This window comes from Dendrobates tinctorius, unplaced genomic scaffold, assembly GCF_039654945.1.
Source record: "Dendrobates tinctorius isolate UK_male_01 unplaced genomic scaffold, ASM3965494v1 ptg000014l, whole genome shotgun sequence".
NCBI classification, from domain to species: Eukaryota; Metazoa; Chordata; class Amphibia; order Anura; family Dendrobatidae; genus Dendrobates; species Dendrobates tinctorius.
Window position 1 is genome coordinate 20255163 of NW_027361682.1, and position 6000 is coordinate 20261162.

Genomic DNA, 6000 nt, shown 5'->3' on the forward strand with positions numbered 1-6000 from the left:
ACAGCCGTAGGCCCTGATATGTAAGCATTAATTATATACAAACTGCAGATCCTATAAAAAGGATATTTGTCACTAGGGAATCTCTCTGCCATGAAGGGGGAGACTTGGTCAATACAATGGTTATAGACGTGGCACGTGTCACAGCCACATGATCCCAGGGCACAAGGTTTCCAGCAGCACCTATGCTCTATATACTGGAAACCTTGTGCTCTGGTATCATGTCGATATGAAACGTACAACCTATATAACCATTGTACAATAGAAATCACCCTCTATTGACCATTGTCAATAGAGATAAGAAGAGATCCAATAAGAATCCAGTGGAGAAACGCACGTTGAGGTGGGGAGCGGCCACGTCTTTTGATTTCCAGGTAGTTACCCATTATTTATTATTTATTTTGGTTGCGTCCTTCTTCCCTCTCTTCACTTTGATGTGCACTATGTACCTTGAGTAATAAGTGGGTTTTTTATGGCACCAGATATTGTTAGCATTTGGGTATGCTTTATATATTATATGGATGATTCATGATCATATTGTTGGGTCTTTTTGACTCATTGTGGCGCCTACTAGTGCTGAGACATTTTTGCTTTTTTACTTCACAAATTGTGGTTTTGTTTTTAAATTGAATATTAATAAACATGTTATTTTAAATATTCTAGGATCTCGTCTTATCTCTATTGACAATTGTCATTAGAGTGTGATTTCTATTGTTATTTTGAAGAGCTAGTTGCCTATGTGTTCTGGATACTGGTGTGTATTATTGTACAGACTACATACAGCGCCACTTGTCTTCTTGCAACCTGGTGCTATCTCTTCCCTAGGTAAGTGACGCATCTGGCAGTTCACATGGTGTAAAATGTGCCGTATACCAGGAACACTCCACAAGACCTGTTGTATATCGAGAACAACCCCACACCCATAAGATCTGCTGTATAATCACGTACACCCCTAGAATACCTCAATATACTGGTAATCCCCATAGGACCTGCCGTATAGCAGGACCCACAAGACCTGGCATAGAAATGGAACGGCGCACAAGATCTACCATATATGGGGAACATCCCCACAAGAGCTGCCATATACCAGAAATACCTCACCAGACCTTCCATATATCGAGAACATCCCACAAGACCTGCTGTATACTGGGAAAACCCCACAAGACCTGCCATATACCGAGAACACCCCCAAACCTGCCGTATGCTGAGAACATCCCACAAGACTCGCCGTGTACGAAGAACATCCCAAAAGACCTGCCATAAACCGGTAACACCCAACAAGACCTGCCGCATACCAGGAACCCCCCCCACAAGACCTGCTGTATAACAGGAAAACCTCACAAGACCTGTCTTATACCGACAACATCCCACAAAACCTGCCATGTACAAGGAACACCCCACAAGACCTGCCATACACTGGGAACACCCTACAAGACCTGCCATATTACGGGAACACCCCACAAGATCTGCCGTACACCGGGAACAACCCACGAGACCTGTCGGATACCGGGGACACCCCACAAGACCTGCTGTATACAGGAACACCCCACAAAACCTGCCACGTACAAGAACACCCCACAAGACATGTCGGATACCGGGGACACCCCACAAGACCTGCTGTATACAGGAACACCCCACAAGACCTGCCATATACCGGCAACACCCCTCTAGACCTGCCGTGTACAAGGAACACTCCACAAGACCTTCCGTATACCAGGAACACCCCACAAGACCTGCCTTATACTGGTAACACACCACAAGGCCTGCCATATACTGGGAACACCTCACAAAACCTGCCGTATATTGGAAACACCCCACAAGACCTATCGTATACAAGGAATACCTGATAAGACCTGCTGTATACCAGGAACACTCCACAAGACCTACCGTATAATAGGAACACCTCACAAGTCCTGCCTTATACTGACAACACCCTACAAAACCTGCAGTGTACAAGGAACACCCCACAATACCTGCTGTACACCGCAAACACCCCACAAGACCTGCCATATACCAGGAACACCCCACAAGACCTGCCGTATACAGGAACACCCCACAAGACCTGCCATGTACAAATAACACCCCACAAGACCTGCTGTATACAGGAACACTCCACAAGACCCGCCATGTACTAACATCACCCCACAAGACCTTTCATATACCAGGAACACTCCACAAGACCTTCCATATACCAGGAACACCCCACAAGACCTTCCATATACCAGGAACACCCCACAAGACCTGCCTTATACCAGCAACACCCCACAAGACCTTGCATACACCAGGAACACCCCACACGACCTGCTTTATACCGGCAACACCCCACAAAACCTGCCATGTACAAGGAACGCCCCACAAGACCTGCTGTTTTGAAGATTCTCTGACTAGATAATTGTCAGTCTATATATCACAATTTAACTTTAAGTAGCTAACATTAGCTACAGTCTCTCAGACCTTTAAACTTCCCCATCAGTTTCTAGAACTGAGGGACCACTTGCTCCTAATATATTCACCACCCTTGGTAGGCACCATTGTCACCAGATTGGCAATGACAGTGGCATACATGTTATGGCGGACTGGTATATCATATATATACACTTTTTGTAAAGTGACAGCTCATTTACCTTAGCTATTGTTGGTCGGTCTTTAGATACTTGTATACGGTTACAGTGTAGTTACAGTCATAATTATTCTATAATGCCTAACCATCTGCTATGTTAGTGCATTAACTATTAAAGTGCTGTGTGAAGCAGGACTGTGTCAGTACCCCAGACTTACCCTGAATGCTGCTGTCAGTCGCAGGGCTGATAGTAATACTTAGAAATTCAGGCTGCTCTCAGAGTAGAGTATGGTGTTTCTCAGCTTCATGTTGTCTTCAGTTGCTCTGAAGATTTTGGAGTTGGTGGGAGGGGTAGAGATCTTTGAGTCTGCGTCTTTCCAATCCTACAGAGTAGTAGAGTACTCACTAGCTGTCTATACTGCATCTTCAGAATGAAAACAAGTCAGATGATGTGATATGTCTTGGGATTGTCCGATTGTTACAACCATTGCTGGCTGTAACTCAGAAAATGAGCCAAAGTTCTTGCTGACAAGAGGCTTCATTGTATAATGAGAATGTCCTCTGCTGGCAGGAGAAAAATCTGTGGCATTTCTCATAAAAACTTGATTGGGAGTTGAGACAAATGTTATGTTGTGAAAGAATTTTATACCAAAAGTCTAGAAATGAAGTAGATAGCTGTTTCATAATAAATTGCAGTGTTTCCAATATTAACCCCTTTACCTCCAAGGGTGGTTTGCACGTTCATGACGAGGCCAATTTTTAGAATTCTGACCACTGTCCATTTATGAGGTAATAACTCTGGAACGCTTCCATGGATCCTGGTGATTCTGACATTGTTTTCTCGTGACATATTGTACTTCATGTTAGTGGTAAAATTTCATTGATATAACTTGCGTTTATTTGTGAAAAAAAACGGAAATTTGGCAAAAATTTGGAAAATTTCGCAATTTTCCAACTTTGAATCACAGAGATATGGCACACAAAAAACTTAATAAATAACATTTATTCGGTCGTCCATGACAGCACCACCTGAGAGAGGGGATCCACCCTTTAGGAACAGGAAACCTACAGATACAAAAAGGGCGGCACCTCTCCCACGCATCAGTTGGTTTCCTGTTCCTAGAGGACAGGACTCCCTACAGATCGTCCGTCATGGAGTCGACGAGGGATTCCCAGGCCGGCTGACCGACTCAGGTAGCGGGGGGATCTCCTACCTCGGTCCAGTTCGGGGTCCCTGGAAGCACCACGGTGGGGCCGGGTAGGTCGCCACGGCTGTGGTTGGAGCAGGTGGAGCATAGGGTCCGGTGGACAGCCGTCTCCAAAGTGCAGGCACCACGTACGTATGCAGGCCCCTCCTGAGTCTCCCCCCGGGGTCCGGTCATCCTCCCGCGTCCGGGTCGGCGGTCGCGCCCAGTCGGCGGGCGCAGGCGGCCGCATGTGGGGGCGGCGGGCACACTGTAGTTGCCCCTTGCCAGACGGCCACCCCAAAAGATTATGTCAGCCATGTGTGCGACAAACGGTAGGGGTTGGAAGGGGACGAGGGACAGGGATAGACTGACAGGCCCTTACATTCTCCCCCGTCCTTACAGGTAGCGGAAGAAACGCCGGATTTCACCACAAGCCTGAGAGAAATAATCAGGACAGAAATGAAAGCCCTGTCAAAAAGGGTTTCTTCTAGGGGATGAGAAGTTAGCTTCTCAGGTTCGGAGTCCTCGGTTGCTCCTAGGAACAATGACTCCTCGGATTCCCCGGCCACCACTTCATCTTCTTCGGATGAAGACTCGAGCCGTTTCTGCTTCCCGTTAGACCAGATGGACAAACTAGTTAAAACAATAAGGTCCACCATGGGAGTAACAGACTCAAAACCAGAACTTTCGGCACAAGACGTGATGTTCGGAGGTCTAGATCCCAGGAAGCGCAGGGCCTTCCCTTTAAATGATAAGGTCCAGAGCTTAATAGATAGGGAGTGGAAAAAACCCGAAAAAAGAGGCTCCTTGCCACCAGCCTTCAAACGAAGGTACCCATTTGATGACCCAGTGGTGAACAGATGGGATAAGGTCCCTAAGCTGGACGCGGCAGCAGCCAAAGCCTCCAGAAAATCTTTCATCCCTTTCGATGACATGGCTTCCCTAAAAGACCCGCTGGATAAAAAAGCGGATTCCTTTCTAAAGGGAACATGGGAGATGTCAGCAGGCGCCCTAAGACCAGCGATAGCTGCCACTTGTACAGCCAGATCCATGATGGTCTGGCTAGATCAACTGGATTCCCATCTGAGAGACGGAGCCTCAAGAGCATCCATTCGGAAAACCCTACCAATCATCCAGAGTGCCGCTGCTTTCCTGGCTGATGCCTCAGCAGACTCTGCAAGGATGGCGGCTAGATCCGCAGGGTTATCTAACGCAGCTCGAAGGGCCCTCTGGTTAAAATGCTGGCCAGGGGATATCCAGGCCAGGTCACGACTCTGCTCCATTCCTTGCGAGGGGGAATATCTATTTGGCTCTGCCCTGGATGAACTGTTAGAGAAAGCCGGGGATGATAAAAAGAAGTTTCCGAGCCTCCCGAATCCTTCTTATAGACGCCCCTTTACCAGGAAAGGATATTTCCGTAGAAGGTCGTCCAGAGATCAGGGCAGATGGGATGACAAAAGAAGGAGAGGTAAGGTTTCATGTTCGGAGGAGGGGGCGCCAGGAAGGTCCAGCACGGGACACTAAAAAGCCGCCCCAATGACTAGAGGCCCCGGTAGGGGGGAGACTAGCTGCCTTCTACCCAGCCTGGTCCATGATTTCGGATAGTAATTGGATACGGGGGGTGATAGCTACGGGTCTACAACTGGAATTCACCCGGGTTCCCCATGATCGATTTAGGGTCACCCCAATCAGGTCCTCCACATCAGAACAAGCTGCCCTGGAGGCCGAGGTTCATGATCTTTGCCTTAAGAAGGTCCTAACTGTGGTTCCAGAAGGAGAAAGGGGGAAAGGTTTCTACTCCCCTCTGTTCCTGGTCCGCAAGCCAGACAGTTCCTTTAGGACTATAATTAATCTTAAGTCCCTCAATGAATTCTTGGTTATATGCCCGTTTAAAATGGAAACAATTAATTCAACAATAAAATTGTTGTTTCAAAACTGCTTTATGGTGGTGTTGGATTTAAAAGATGCTTACTACCATACCCATTCATGCAGCTCATCAGCGCTTCCTCAGAGTGGCGGTTCAGTTAAATGGGTCAGTTGAACATTTCCAATATGCGGCCCTCCCCTTTGGGGTGGCAGTCGCTCCACGGGTATTTACCAAAGTAGTAGCGGAAGTTATGGCCCATCTACGTGAATCTGACATTCTAGTAGTACCCTACTTAGATGACTTCATGATTATAGGAAAAATGGCAAAACATTGTACGGAACAGCTACAGAGGGCAATGTCTGCGCTCCAGGGCTGCCCTGGAGCGGTTA

At 47.3% G+C, this 6000-nt stretch overlaps 1 protein-coding gene across 2 annotated transcripts in view; it reads right to left on the minus strand.

Moving 5' to 3' along the window:
• LOC141072763 (ABC-type organic anion transporter ABCA8-like) overlaps positions 1 to 2984 on the minus strand; it is a 313983-nt gene extending 310999 nt beyond the window's left edge. For both annotated transcript variants that reach the window (XM_073559970.1, XM_073559969.1), the window contains exon 1: positions 2776 to 2984. The gene's annotated coding sequence lies outside the window, so the exon portion shown is untranslated. The remainder of the gene's footprint in view (positions 1 to 2775) is intronic.
• Between the last annotated feature and the right edge of the window lie 3016 nt (positions 2985 to 6000).